This window comes from Maniola hyperantus, chromosome 20 (genome assembly GCF_902806685.2).
Source record: "Maniola hyperantus chromosome 20, iAphHyp1.2, whole genome shotgun sequence".
NCBI classification, from domain to species: domain Eukaryota; kingdom Metazoa; phylum Arthropoda; class Insecta; order Lepidoptera; family Nymphalidae; genus Maniola; species Maniola hyperantus.
The window spans coordinates 7,527,007-7,543,788 of NC_048555.1; the positions used below are offsets into that span (position 1 = coordinate 7,527,007).

General features: G+C 37.8%; 1 protein-coding gene across 2 annotated transcripts in view; it reads right to left on the reverse strand.

Annotated features, from left to right (window-relative positions):
- sha (shavenoid) overlaps nt 1-16,782 on the reverse strand; it is a 79,195-nt gene that overhangs the window by 47,265 nt on the left and 15,148 nt on the right. For both annotated transcript variants that reach the window (XM_034979433.2, XM_069505260.1), the window contains exon 2: nt 12,649-12,684. The gene's annotated coding sequence lies outside the window, so the exon portion shown is untranslated. The remainder of the gene's footprint in view (nt 1-12,648; nt 12,685-16,782) is intronic.

Genomic DNA, 16,782 nt, shown 5'->3' on the forward strand with positions numbered 1-16,782 from the left:
TAACTCTGGAGATGAGATGCTAACAGTTAACACACTTTTTATAAACCGCAAAGCAAATAAAAGAATCGAAAGACGTCGACTAAGATTACAGTTCAACACCTGACCTGTCTAGACTTTAAATAGATGGATAGAATACTAAAGGTATTTAAGTAAGTAATACACGAATACCTATTATAAGCTCGCTGTTCCCGACAAGTAAAGATTACCCTGTTCAAAGCCTACTGCCAGACGCTCTACACCTCTCAGCTATGGTACGACTATACCAAACCTACTTTTGACGCTCTCTTTGATACGGTATTTTATTTGACAACTAGTCAAATCAGTATCTTTTTATCAAACGTCAAAACGCGCGCTTAGTTTGTTAGTTAACTATATTCTATGAAATACCGGTGTGTGACGTCACAATGATTTGACGTGCTTTTTTTAGTTTAATCGATAATTTAAAATGGTTATTACACTTTAAACCAACAAAGCACGTGGATTTTACGTATTTTTGAACACCCTCTATTTAATAATCACTGAGAAATAATTTATTTTTGATGTAGTCAAATACCCAATTGATTGATTGAGTGCAATACAACAACGCGTTTCGCTTTCGAGCTCTGCTGGGGCTGCCATGGAAGTAAAGGCATATATGTTTGCGATGCACAGGGTTGACGATTTTTATGCAGTAAGGTAATGCTTAGGGCTAGAGCAGGATTCTTATCGAGACTAAATAAAAACTGTAGACCTCTACCACTATATTCCTAAATTAATTCCTATTTAATAATATTTGGTACTTACAAAGTATATTTTTATTGCAATTTTTATTTTATTTTAATATTGCTTTAATACTTAATTAAATTTAAATTAATTAAGGACAATTATTGTCGGAAATAAATTTATTTATTTTTATTAAATCCAAATCAGCTTGGATGAAGTCGTGGGCATCATCTGCCTAACAAGGCGTGTGGTGCCTACCTAACTACCGCCAAAGTACAAAGGTATTTTGTGGTAGGTACCGCTAAGACACTATAGTTACCAATATTCAATAACCTACCGCTAAAAGTATTCTGTCAGTCAGTAACGCAATATTTTACTTTTTAATATTTCATTGATTATGAAATAAAATTTAAGATAAATAAAAGTTAAACTACTTCAAGTCCCAACTCTTCATTAGCTACATTAGTATATCCAAGTTACTTATCATTGAATATGCTTATGTAAGTGTAAATAGCTTGCCCAGTTTAGGCAACTCGAAGCTGACCATTGCACATAATCTGTTTCACCCGTTAGAGGCAAATTATGTTACCTTGTCATCGAGAAAGCTTCCGTTCCGTTGGAAAACTCTTTTAAAATCTTCAAAGTCACAACTTGTATTTGCATTGATGGCGTAGAAACGGTTTTAGTCTAAGCGGTAACGACTATTACGATCATTGCTTTTTTGCTGGTATGGTATCAATTTTATTATTAAACAAGCTGCCCTGGCGAACTTCGTTCCGCCTAACAGTCTATTCAAATTTTTTAAATTTTTTTCTCCGTAAGAACCATCCTCGTACTTCAAAGAATATTATAAAAAAACCGGCCAAGTGCGAGTCAGGCTCGCGCAATGAGGGTTCCGTACTACAGTCGTATTTTTTCGACATTTTGCAAAAAAAACTATGATGCATAAAAATAAATAAAAATCTGTTTTAGAATGTACAGGTGAAGACCTTTCACATGATACCCCACTTGATATAGTCACTCACTTCGAAAGTTGAAAATACTAATTATTCGATCATGAACACAATTTAATTTTTTTTGTGTGATCTAACCCTAAATTCACGGTTTTCAGATTTTTCCCCAAATGTCAGCTATAAGATCTACCTACCTGCCAAATTTCATGATTCTAGGTCAACGGTAAGTACCCTGTAGGTTTCTTGACAGACGGACAGACAGACAGACAGACAGACAGACAGACAGACAACAAAGTGATCGTATAAGGGTTCCGTTTTTCCTTTTGAGGTACGGAACCCTAAAAAGAATTAGCGAAATCCGTTCACCTGTTCTCGAGATTTGCGATGACCAACACATTTAGTGATTCATTTTTATATTATAGATATAGCCTAGTGTTTAAGATGGCTGCCTCCCACCTCCTATTCGGGAGGTCGGGGGCACGCACCTCTAACTTTTTGGAGTTTTGCGTTGTAAGCAATTGAATCTTCCTTTATTTAAGGGTAAAGGAAAACATCGTGCGGAAACCTGCATGCCTAAAAGTTACACATAATTTTCTAAAAGGTGTGTGAAGTCTGCCACACTGTGTGCCAGTGTGGCGGACTAAGGCCTAAATCCTTCTTATTCTGAGAGGAGACCTGTGCTAGGTAAGTTTAATATTTGGAATGTTTTAGTTTTTTCCAATGATTGATTGCAACAAACGTTAGGTTGTTCTATCGCTGTCGTGTCGTTATCGGCTTATATAAATAAGCATATCGGTCGAGTTTCGTCGGAGAAAGCATGCATTTTAAAAATACCGCACTAGATTGTTACACATGTCATTCATACAAACGATAAGTTTATTTGCAATTGATGGTAATTTTGTAGTGTCATCTGGCGCCTACTCAAGGGACCTCTCGTCGTTTAGAGTAAGTATACAAACTTGCTCATGTGCTCAAGCTAATAACAAATAAGAATGACAGCAAATTTTGGGTAATTCAGGGCTATTTTTATCGAAGTCATATTACTCTAGTCTAGTAGTCTCGTGTTAGAGAACCAGAGTAGCCGATATAGCACAACGGTTTGTGAAGCTGAAGTACAGTACGTGGCAGAAAGTTATGTACCAATGGCCTTTAGAATGAAATTTCGGCTTTGTAGAGCGTTGTCTCTGTCATTCATACCTATATAACATTTTGTCGGTCTCAACGACAGAGACAACGCTCTACAAATCTGCTATCTTCTTCTAAAGGTCGATGTACATTACTTTCTGCCGCGTAGTTCAAAAAAATGATAAGCGTTTGGGCCCAAGAATCTAGAATGGTGGTGGCAGATCTCCTACAAGGTGGACAGATACCAAACGAGAGATTCAGGCGCCGTAAGACCATGGTATGTGGAAGTCCCTACAAGTACGTCTATCGGTTGACAATCAACCCATCGCCACCTCACTACAAAGCACGGGTCTCCTCTCAGAGTGAGAAGGGTTTGGCCATAGTCTCCCACCCTGGCCATGTGCGGATTGATAGACTTCACATACCTTTGAGAACGTTATGGAGAACTCTCAGGCTCTAGGCTTTTAGGCTCTCAGGCTATCAGGTTTTTTCACGAGTTTTTCCTTCACCGCTAAAGCAAGTGAATTACTTAAAATGCACATAACTCCGAAATACGATGACCTAGTTCACAAATATTAACAAAATACAAGAATGACAGCATTATTGGTCCACCTAACCTAGAGGTTTATCGTAGGCACACGTCCCGTCATGGTCTCATGTAAGCAATTCTGTGGAGAAAGCATTGGGATAATTTTAAAATTGCCGCACTAGATGTAATGTGACACATGTCATCCGTGCAAACGGTAATTTCATTTGCAATTGATGGCAATTTTGTAGTGTCATCTGGCGTCCAGACGGTGGTACTGATGGACTAAGAGCCCATAAGTGCTGAAAGTTTCTATGCGCATTGTCCCCAATACAGGGAGGAACGGTCAGCGACTATGAAGTTTGGATCATGGAGGCTTTGACAGATAAGAGGCAGGATTTCCAGACACTTCGTATCGTGGCAACCCCCTGCCAGACACCCTTATACTTTGATATGTCTTGTGTGTCTGGCAGGGAGTTGCCATGATACTTAAGTGTCTGGCAATGCATGATGTGATTTCTAATAGGTACTATATCCGAAAATATAAAAAAATTAGACTTTATACATTGACGAAAGATTTTACACGTCTTTGTTACCTACCTGTTATCTGCCAAAGCCACCATGATCCAAACTTCATAGTCGCCGATTGTTCCTCCCTGTGTTGGGGATAATGCGCAGATAAACTTTCAGCTTTTATAAAATAACGAAGGTTTAGCCCTCACAGGCTCTAAGTCTATGAAGTGCACTGCAATCTCTCCTTCATGAAATCTAATCAACTATGATTAGTTTCACTTTGAAGGCGAGACTTTTTCTATAAAATTGCCTTTAATTTTTCATAAGCTTTGCGTTGGAAAACAGGCGTGCGCACGATGCAATGTCATTAGCAGCGAAATCATCTCTTATATGTCGTTATATTTTAACTAGCTTATGCCCGCGAATTCGTCCGCATGGACTACACAAATTTCAAACCCCCATTTTACTTAGGTTTTATAGGTTAGGTACCCTTAAGTTTTATAGGTTGAGTTTTCAAAAATCCTTTCTTAGCGGATGCCTACGTCATAATAGCTATCTGCATGTCAAATTTCAGCCCGATGCGATCCGTCAAGTAGTTTAAGCTGTGCGTTGATAGATCAGTCAGTTAGTCAGTCACCTTTTCCTTTTATATATTTAGTTGTTCAAACTCCTTTCATGTGTCATTTTTACCCGGCTACGGCAAAGCCAAAAGAAAGAGTTATGATTTTAGCAGTCTATATCTGTATGTATGTTTGTATTTATATGTGTGTTCTGTCGTAGCGCCTAAACTATTGAGCCGATATTGATGAATGAGGTGTCAATAGATTCGTTATTATGGTCCGGGTGACAAATCTACATTTCATTTGAACAAAATCAATACGGCGGATTTTACATCCAAAAAGGTGGGGTCTCTGAAATTTTATTTTACTACTAGCTGATGCACGCGACTTCGTCCGCGTGGAATTTGGTTTTTAAAATCCCGCGGGAACTCTTTGATTTTCCGGGATAAAAAGTAGCCTACGTCTTATTCCGGGGTATAATCTATCTCCATTCCAAATTTCATTCACCCCACGTTCAGCCGTTTTGCGTGATTGAGTAACAAACATACAAACATCCACACTTTCACATTTATAATACTAGTAGGATTGTGTCGAGTGGGATATCAATTAATGAAACACGAGAAAATTTTGAGTTCATGAATATATCTAGCTCTAAGTAGGTACAGTTCTTGTTCACGAAGGCGAGTGGACTTTACTTGTAGTTACGTCGGATCACAGTCGGATACACGGGCATTGCGTAAGTGTGCGTGCATGTCGGACCAATCAGTCGCGAGCAAGCGCTCGCAAACGCGCAATTCAGTGTACGTTACTTATACCGATACGACTGAAACACAAGCATGAGCCACTCGCCTTCGTGAATTGCAAGAACTGTACAATATTAAAATGTACCAAGCGACAGAAAATCAATTTTACTTCAAGTGGCTCGTAGTCGGGTTTTAGCTTTAAACTTTGTCTTCTGTAGGTAATAAATCTTGTTCATAAACATTTTATTGATATGGCATATGTAACACATAATAATGAATGACAAAAAAATTTGGCTGCTTATTCTCGTCGAAAAGAGCAAGGCAAAAAGCAGCAGTTATAAAAGGTCTCCGAAGTCCGATCATCATGTCAGAGGACAATAAGCGACACAAAACCACAGCAACACACAAAAAAAATCATTACATTCGTCTTTTTCCTTGCAAGTTTTTATTTGCTACTTGATACGTGTGGATTTAGGTTTTTGGAAATACGCTAAGAACCCTTTGATTTTCAGGGATAAAAAGTAGCCTAGATCACTCCTAGAAAGTTTCAAAAGTCAAAATCTGTTTAGCCATTTTGATAATTAGACCGGACAGATAATATTTCAGTTATTTGTAACTATATGTAAGTATATGGAGTCTATCTTAGACGATAGCATTAACTTCTAATAACAGCTATAATAACACTTATTTAATGATTCTGTAATTGTTTGAACATTAGAAAAATTACTAGGCATACTTACAATTTTACATGTTTTATTTTCTTCAAGTTTAATAGCCAGAGTAATTTTATTACCCACTAATAAACTCCCCCAGTCTATTAGAAGGGACTTTCAAAGACTTGCAAGAAAGTGTCATTAATCAATGATCACACCCGGCCGGGAATCCAATATGAATCTTAATCAAAACCCCGACAAAAACAGTTTTTGCAGATAAATAGCAAAATACCTTCGTACGGCGGGAATAACCAGAGTTTGATTTATCATTCTTGACTATCAAATGTTAATCAAGGAACTAGTGATGCACAGATACTACGCCCCTATAAGTAAGTACTTATATAAGTATTTTACGTTTATTGCGTTATAAGTTGGTATGTATAGCCCTGTGGCGTTACCCGGATCAGTGTCCCGGCTGAAAATTAGTGCTCTATGCTCTTGTGTATATAGGTAGGTACAAGGCATACAGCATTATGCTGAGCTGGAACCTTTTGTTGGGGTTGTGCCACACATGACATAATTTATTCAGGCGCTTCTCCTGTTTGAGGAATTTTGACTTTATAATGCTCAAGTGGTAGAAGCGCCAGGATAGCCAACCCTTAGCTATAAATAACACGTGATGCGTGTAGCACAAATTACAAAATAATATTTCTATATTTATATTTTCGGAAGCATGTTACCCTATGTATTAAATGTCTGAAAATGATACTGTTACCGAAAGGAACAAAGAATTGTGTGTTGTTGGATTATTTGATACTTGGGTACTACTACGTACTTACACAGACTTCGATCATTAAAATGGAGAAGCTGGCAAACAAAATGCTGTAATTGCGCGAAATAAAAAATTTCAGTAGGAGTAAAAGACGGAATAAAAGCTATCATACTTTAACTGTAATCATACCATTTTGATCGAAATTAAGAAGTTTGGATTCAATTTTAGCACAGGTGTAGGTTGTTTCGCTTGGAAATGAGTTCTACTTTGTATTCAGAGATCAAAATCATGAACTTTGCCCTCAATTTCAGTAGGTACCTACCTACAGTTTCTTTTTTTACAGGCCGTTTTGCTTGGAAATGATTCAGATTTGTATTCAGTGAGCTAAAAACATCCGGATTAAAGAAAAATAAGTATTTTTATCAGAAGTGTAATTACGCCGTTTTGTTCGCCAGCTTCTCCATATTGACTAAATATTTCCGAGTTATTCGAGTACAAAACAAATACCCAAAAAGAACTCAATAAACTAATACTTAGAACCTTCATCGCGGCACATCTCTACATAGAAAGAACCGTGTTTTCATTATTCGAGAACAATTGCTACGAGACGTGTGTATTCCGGCGCTTCGGCTTTAACCTTCTGACCTCTATTTCCGACCTTCGTGCCGAGGGGACCGATCGATTCAAACGAATTTGCAAATCATCGAACATGAGAATTAAACGAGCCAGCGCGGAATGTTGATGATTTAAATTTCTCTATCTTTGGCATCTGCCTTATTATGAACGAGGTAATGATATGGGTTTAACTATACAGTCGATCGTTTCCTTTGACCACGATGTTGTATCTGCTCAATTATTGTCTATCCAGCAGATGGATTATGTGAAAAAACCGCATGCCGCAGCCAAGCACGCGTCTCTGATTGCGATCGCTCGCGCCAACGCAACGTAACGCATAACTATTTGTTAGGGTTGTAACATCATTATTTCTAGTTTGTTTTACAATATAGCGATGGCTTAGTTCATATTTTACACTAAACTAGCGGCACGCTATGATGGCCGGTTTGACGTTTGTCCGCTCATGAAGTTCCGTATTAATTGATAACGACTTTGAAGGAAATAATTGTATTACTTTATTGACGATAGTGATGTGCAGAGATTCATAAATTTTATCGAATGTAGTTTTAGGTTTAGGACTCAAAATTTATTTATTAAATTGATTTCTTAAATGTATACAAGTGTAGAAAAATCAGTTTGCACCATTTAAGGGGTGAATGTACTTGTGAATATGAACAATTTTCACTATGTGGACAAACCTCTGAAATCGCAAAAAAATATCAATAAATTTTTAAAAATGGAATCTAATACGATCGTCACATAGGATCGCTGGCTAGCACAACTACTACCTCCGGCAAACTCGCGTCAATGCTCAATGCAAAACAAAGCAGTTTCGAATTGACGTTGCTTCGAAAAGTATAAACTGTCAGTGCAATGCGATTGTGATATAGTTTTGACCTGGCTTTGGATTTCAAATATTGATACTGCATTACTGTTGACCCTTGCTCGTTAATTTGGACTCTGTTCAAGCCCTTTGTTGTGGATTTCGTCGATATGACCGAACGTACGCAGAGAACTGTTCTAAATAGTCAGACACGTGAGTTCCTAATACGCCTTCGTAACTATTTCGATCGTGAAGCTCAAAATGGAGGGCCAATTTTACCTATAACGTCAGTGGTTGAACGCGTAGCTGATGCGCTTAATATTGGACAACGAACTGTTAGACGGATAACTAAAAAAAAATATGGCGAGACTGGCACAGAAGAAAATAAACTTCACACACCAAAAAAGAGAAAACGAGCAAAACCAGTCGTAGGCATCGATAGCTTTGATGCCGATGCTATCCGAAGACATGTTTACGGCTACTATTTACAGAAGGAGTATCCAACAAGAAAAAAGTTGGTGCATTCACTGAAGGAAGCTGGATTATTCTTCGGTGGGGAAAGTTCTTTAACGAAGATTTTGAAGACCATTGGATTTCGATACAAAAAATGTAACAAACGCAAAATATTGATGGAAAGATTTGATATAGCGATGGCAAGGTATACTTTTTTACGGCAAGTGAAAGAAATCAAAAATTGGCAAAATGTTGTGTTCTTGGATGAAACATGGCTTAATGCTAACCATACTGTAGGCCGTTCTTGGAACGATGACACAGCAGCATCTACTTCCAAAGTTCCTGTAGGAAAAGGATCGCGACTTATAATTTGTCACGCCGGAACCATCAACGGGTTTGTCGAAGGTTCTCTCATGGCTTTTGCGTCAAAAACCACTGGAGACTATCATGAAGACATGAATGGAGAAAAGTTTACTGAATGGTTTACCTCAATGTTGTGTAGCCTCCCTGAACCATCTATTATAATTATGGACAACGCCCCATACCACTCGATGCAAATTGACAAGCCACCTGCCCAATCCCAAAAGAAAGCTGATATCGTCGCATGGCTTCGTAAAAATGGCGTAGATGCAAACATGAATATGTTAAAAGCGGAATTAGTACGTCTTTTAAAAGAAAACAAACCAACCAAGATCCGATACGTCATTGACGAAATAGCATTAGAACATGGGCACAGAGTTATACGGTTACCGCCTTACCATTGTGAGTATAATGCGATTGAGTTGGTGTGGGCTCAAATTAAGGGATATGCTGCAAGACACAATACAGAACCCCCATTTACCACAAAAAAAATGCTAAAATTATTAGAAGAAGCTTGTGAACATGTGACTAAAGGAGACTGGGAAAAGGTTGTGAATAGAACTGTTAAATTAATAAGGGAAGATTATGAAAGAGATGTGAAAATAGATAATATTATAGAAAACGAACATATAATTATTAATGTATGTGATGATAGCAGTGACGACAGTGAAAATAGTAGTATGGACGAATCTGATTAATTATGGCCTTTTGTGGCACCTTTTTCGGTATCTTTTGTATTCATATGTTTCTTGTGTGCATATAAAGTATGTATATTCATTTTCGTTCAAATATTCAGTTCGTTCAAATAAATTAAATAAACATATACATTTTTGTTTTATTAAACCTATTTAATCAGGTACAAAAACAAAACTTAATTGTTTTTTGTTCGAGAATAAATTGACATTCCACATCACTATTGTAATGTGTCAAACCGGCCATCATAGCGTGCCGCTAGTGTAACTATATTGTTGTCGATTTTACAGGAGAGCTCTTTGAATTTTAGATATAACTAGCACAAAAAGTAGCCTATGTATTAATTCCGGGTATAGCTATCTCCACTCCAAATTTCAGCTTAATCGGTTCAGTCATTGCGGCGCGTGAAGGAGTAACAAACATATAAACTTTCAGGTTTATAATAATAAGTTAGTAAGACAAAACAGCTTTGGAACATTAGCAAACTAAGAGGCTTAGGTAACCTGAGGGCTCTTATATGTACCTACTGCCTACCTAGTTAATTTTTGCTGGGCATTTTCTTAATTAGACGCAGTAGACCAAATAGTGCCAAACCCAAGATTCGAATATAAAACTCACGTACAATAATAATTACAGACACTTCTAATTGTTGTGAATGAGTTTTGTCCGAATCTTGGTTTGACACACTTCGATCTAGCTGCGACCAATTACGAAAATGCTCATCACAAATCAACTACAAATAAGGTTAGATGGACAAATTGATGTCTACCATACCAATATATGATACAAATATACTCGTACTTACTTGTATTTGATGTGGCGACATACTAAACTTCCATCTGATAAGTTTACACTTTAATTTACGTAGCAAAAATTGTAGATCACAGATTCTATTGATTATATTGAGATTATTATTATTGATTGATAACCTAGGTATGGGTAGGTCCTATGTTCTTTTTTAATGAGTTTAACTAGGAATTAAAAAATAATGGAAAACTGAACACATCATTGAATTATTTGTGTTCGTTATAGTGCTCTAGGTAATTAATTAGTCAGGCATAATATTATTCAAGTGGTAATTATTATTTATCAATGTTGAAGGCACAGCTAGCCTATAAAATATACGGGCTTTCCTAGAATAGGGACAGTATTTCAATGCATTGTGCATGAGTTTTCTAATTTTTCTAACTAGAACTTAGTAAAAGAATAGGTACAGTACAACCCTAGTCCCTTTATTTTTTATTTCTAGCAATATCAGCGCTTTATCGTCGTACAAATGCCAAACCAGATGCTTTCAGCGCTAGTTTTGTCAAAGCATGGCGTCCTCGTATGACATGGATCGCGTGCCTAGCATTACGTGTAGCTAATGCCTTAGTATTTGCGGTTAGACACACTGAGATAATGCCTACGCTACGCAATGACTTCTAGTTCTGACGGAGATGCACTCCATTACATGTGGAATTTAATCATTGAGAGAAAAAAGAGCATTAAGTAAATATAGAGTAAAACTGCATTGCGTACATTTTTGTTTTTATGTCTAGGTGGTCCTATATTGCTTTTACTTTCAAAACAATGTGCATAGTCGATTCGTCATTGTCATCGTCAACCGATCATAGATGTCCACTAAAGGTGCGTTGCCACTGAAGCGGATTGGAATGGAGATGTGTGTTTTGAATCAACAAGATTAAAATTATCAAGTCATCTAACAACGCTCCCTGCGACTCATTTGATGTCGTCTGTCTGAAGATCTTCCAATGCTGCACTTTCCGGCATTCTAGCATCTGGCAACTCCTAAATTCTATCGGTTTTGCGAACTATGTGCCTTGCACATTGCCACTTCAGCTTCGCAACCCATTGAGCTATGTCGGTTACTCTGGTTCTCCTACGGATCTCCTCATTTTTGATTTGATCACGTATAGCGAAACTCCAAGCATAGCTTTCTCTATCATCCGCTGAGTGACTCTAAGCTTTCTTATGAGGCCCATAGGTAGCGACCATATCTCGGGTACATTTATATCACTAGCAACAGTAACGCATTGTTCAAAGACTTTGGCATTCAAGCACTGAGGAATCTTGGATGAGACTTACGCAACCGATTTGGGCCTACTTATGGCCAATATGCGCTATGAACGTTATGATGTATAACAATATAACAACTTATAAGCCTATAACACATAATGACCCATCATTTGCAAAGGAAGCCGCTTGCGATCGCTACTCTATAAATAGACCTTTTATCGTAACCTGCAGTAGCTGCAATAGCACCTTTGAGCACCTGTGATGATGGATTACGTAACGAATCGTCAACACTCGGTTATTACTTAAGGTTATTACGGGAAGCATGTTAGGGATATGGAAAACCTAGTCTTAATATTACGAGCACTTACACTAGATACTAAACTAATAATCTTGAGAACTTGGGTACTGTAGTCTTGAGAATGTTGAAAAGTAATTCACAGTGAATAATTGGGACTCCCTAAGTTTACGTCTCTCTACTAGAAAGAGTCTGTTTGCGGGTGAGAGCGAGTGCGTCCTGCGGAGCGCCCAGAGAGCGTGTAGATTGTAGAACAAACTTGTACCCTCTAACAAATAAACCTGGAATAGCGGTGGAATAGTTATACTCTGTTTTGTCTTTCTCTGTCATCAGTAATTTGACATTTGAAGGAAAAAGACAAAACAGAGTATAACTATTCCACCGCTATTCCAGGTTTATTTGTTAGAGGGTTAATATTTACAAGAAATAGTAAGGAAGACGCGCGGACGTGTCCTTATCGAGAGCGGGTGACGAGCGGCATGGAATCCGCCCCGCAGGACACACTCGCTCCCACCTGGGCCGCAGGCTTAATACTAACATCAATGGTCAATAGGTATAACTCTATGCTTAAGGAAATAGTGTTACAGTACAACAAATGTATAGTAGGTACGAAGTAGGTACTTATGAGGCGCGGGACGCCCCAGACACGCACCGGGTTAGCTCGGGGGCTGTGCGGGCGTGCAGGGCGTTCCCTCCCCGATTACCATCCCGATCTGTTGCGTACTATAGTAGGAAGATATAGCCGTAATGTCCGAAATAATATATAGATAGCAGTAATGGTTGCCAATCGCTTTTTACGACTATGAGAAAGGGCGGACTGCAAAAGGAAAAAAATGTACGTACCTTATGAAATCATTGCGGATTTTAGTTGTCGACGCTCTGAAAATAAAGAAAATGACTTATATAAATTAAAATAATAATTTCTATCGAGCATAGAAACGATTCATTAGTGATAAACTATTAATAGATAATTAATTACTTAGCAATCTATAACCACGACAAGACTAAGTTAAGTCTTCCGTGCCTGCAAATGCACTTTCAAGGCAAATAAATATTTAAAATTTCATATAATAGGCCATAAAAAATAAAAAGATTGAATAGGTAAAGCGCATTCTAAACTTAGAATGCATAATCAATTTCAGTATGTTTGAAAAAATATAATACTGGACCAAACATAAAAAAGAAAAATGTATTCTTTTTTAAAAGTTTGATTACTCTATCTGTAAGACTCTGTGTACAAATGTATGTCTGTCTGCCGTCTGGTCGTAGTATCATAGTGCTTAAAAATAGTATACACATATTATTCCAAATTTTGAGAGTGATTTAAACAAATCAAAACTTGTCATAAAAGTGTAAAGGACAAATGAATATTATACTAGTAGAACTAGTTTAAAAAAAAATTGGATGTTGTATAAAGAAAGACTACATGTAGCGCCAGTTACACGGACTCTTACAAATAACCAATTTATTTAAGTAAACATAAACATTAAACATGTTCCGATTCTTTTTTATTTTTACTCAAATGTATATTTAAGTAAAAATAAAAAGAGACTTCTATAGAGTCAGGTGCGTATTATGATAAAAATTCGTAGAGTAAATATTGTTATACGATATATGTATTTTATGTTATGAAGAACTTGTTCGACTCGCTCGGTACGTGTGTTTACAATACGGATTACGGATTCAAATTCGGGTTTTATGTTGTTCTAGGTCAACGGCAAGTTTTCTTGACAGACACGACAGACGGACAGACGGACAGGCGGACAGGCGGACAGACGGACAGACGGACAGACAGACAACGAAGTGATCCTATAACGGTTCTTTTTTACTTTGGACGTATGGAAACCTAAAAACATTTTAATAAAATAAAAGAAATACACGCTTATTATAATAATCCGGCAAAGTTCGTTCTGTAAACCAAAATATTTTATATAATACTTCTAAACAAAGAACTTAATTTTTTTAAGTAATTTGCCATTGCGCATTGGTGAATATACCTATTCAGTTACATTTGAACGAACGAGCCGTGTCGAGTAGCTGACACGTGCTCGTAAATCAAATAAAGGCAATTACAATAAAAACCAACAAAACATTTATAATTCACGTTATTACTACAGTAAAGTGCGTTTCGGTCAGTGCAACCGACGCGGTCCGTCAGGTGTGAATCGTACATTGATGATTTACTACATATTATAGTCCGCGACAGGTTGAGATGGCAATCGGGGTTTAAAAAGGGGGGACGCCCCACGCACCCGCACGTCGCCCGCGTTCGTCCACACCGTGTTAGCAAGGGCAGTGCGGGTGTGCGAGGGTTCTGTATGCGTTGCGCATGCATTGGGTTCCTCACGAGTCACACCTAATAGTGTAACAGTGTGCCTCGTTGGGAATCCATCTACTTTTTTCCCATTAAGTCACATCCATAGTTAAGTGTGACTCTTTGTTGTGGGTGTGTTCCCTGCCCTACACTATAGCTAAAGGCGGCACTAGCAAATGGGAATAGCAAATGATGCATCGCAATGACATGAATCTTGGAATAGCGAAGGTTGACTCTATATTTTAGTTAGGCTTCTGAGTTTTGGGCCACAAACGAAGATGTCTTGAAGCAATGACGTCATTAAAACACTTAATATTGAATATTACGATCGCTCACCGCTTTCTCGCGATTTTTACATCGACAAAGCGTTGCTAAATCTGCGTGAAAGTGATTTTTCATTTGATTGCCTTAGCTGAATTGAATGCACTACCTTATACCTACCTATTAGATTGAATACACTGCAAAAAGCAAACAAAACTTTTTAAGACATTAGAAAATTATTTTTTTTCAAAGTTTTTGGAGATCGTGTTCGTAAACATCGTGGAAGATTTTTTGTTATGAGCTACCTACCTGACTTCCTTATTACGAATAATAAAGCAAAAACCGTTATCATTTATGAATTTGATATGAGTTTAGTACAAAAATAGCGCGTGTTCGTTGTTTAGTTCATTCACTTAAGAAGCAATTATTACGAGGGCATCGTTGAGAGTTTATAAAAAGTAAGTATTATGGACTCTATGTAAAAAGATAAAGGGTGATTTTCATTTGAATAATATTTTGTGTTGAGTGGTTATGAGGCATTAGGCAGTGCGATATGGTAGGCTGGGCGGCGCTGGAGCGTATTACTTAACTGCCCAAGGAGGTATGGTATATACTTCTGCTCTTGGAAATTTCTTCCTGAGTTTTTTCATTTTGTTGCAGAATTGATTTTTATTAATATCAAGCTGTTCGAATTCCTGAAGCGGAACGATGTTGTCAGTTTTTATAGTTGCAACAAAATAACAATGTGGTCAAGATCGAGGGTGCGCCACCGTAAAACTTAGAAGGGTCAGGAGTTTTACTAGTTTATGTTTTACAAGCTACGCTTGGACAAACTATTCTACCTGTAATCTTAGAGTTAAATAAAACCTGTTCTAAACTATCTAAACTAGATTGTATCTAATATAGATTTCATCTTTAAAGCATCAGTGCCTAGTGGCACGTAATTCGAATTCATTCGAACCAATTCGAAACTGTCATCATCATCATCATCATCAACCAATAGACGTCCACTGCTGGATATAGGTCTCTTGTAGGGACCTCCACACGCCACGGTCTTGCGCCGCCTGGATCCAGCGGCTCCCTGCGACTCGTCTGATGTCGTCCGTCCACCTAGTGGGGGGTCTTCCAACGCTGCGTCTTCCGGTGCGAGGTTGCCATTCCAGCACCTTGGGACCCCAACGCCACTTCAGTTTCGCAACCCGTTGAGCTATGTCGGTTACTCTAGTTCTTCTACGGATCTCTTCATTTCTGATTTGATCACGTAGAGAAACTCCAAGCATAGCTCTCTCCATCGCCCGCTGAGTGACTCTGAGCTTTCTTATGAGGCCCATAGTTAGCGACCATGTCTCGGATCCATATGTCATCATTCGAAACTGTATTACTATTATACCTACCTACTTACCTACCAATACTCAATGACATTATGAGGAGCTGAGACGTGTTTTCGACCAATCTGGTTATTGTTAGATGAAGTAATAGGTCATCTCTCAATAATCCGATTGGTTGAAAACAACCCGCTCCGCTTCAGTGTAAACGTGCCCTAAGCGCTTGACAGCAACCTCATCTTATAGCAGCAGTACTAACAAAAAGGTTAGTGTAACATTAAATGGAACCACGCTAACCTGAAAGGACATCTTACTAAATGCATAACTCTTATCAGCCTAAGAAATATCGCACCCAAACGCTAATAGGCTACTTGACAATTTTTTTAAGTTGGTCTTAAATGGTTAATATTTGTCCTATTATATCAAAAAAATTAACACTATATTTATAACCACGAGGGTTATACTGTTGTTTACAAATGCATGACGTCAGAGCACAGATAATCTATCGGCCAAACATGGCCGACAGTGTTTTCACCTGTCTAAGAAAAATATTTTTTTAAATTAAAGTTTTACGGTTTTTAGGGCGCAAAAAATATAGTGTTAATTTTTTTGATATAATAGGACAAATATTAACCATTTAAGACCAACTTAAAAAAATTGTCAAGTAGCCTATTATTCCTCTCTCAGCTCTGAATCCCGAGTCATCTTTCCTACAACTTGTGAAATGCGAAAAACCACATTGGTCACCGCATGGTCACAACATAATTATAATTTAAATTTAGAACCTCGTTAACTTGACGAAGATCCCACGGCACCTAGTCTGCGACGCTAAACTTTATCCAAGACAAACCGCAGGCTTGAATTTGATATGGTAACAACTGTAATGTTTCATTTATAGTAAACCGCTAACTACTTGGCCTCTAAATAAGACGCTTGTCGCAAATTCTGCTTGTTAAAACGCAGTTTTGTGTTACCGTCATCCATAAGCTTGTCTAAGGCACTAGAGTATTAAAATATTTTTAATAATTTATGCAACTCGGCTGGGCAGCGTTCGGGAAGCTTCAAGATGTCTTTTCG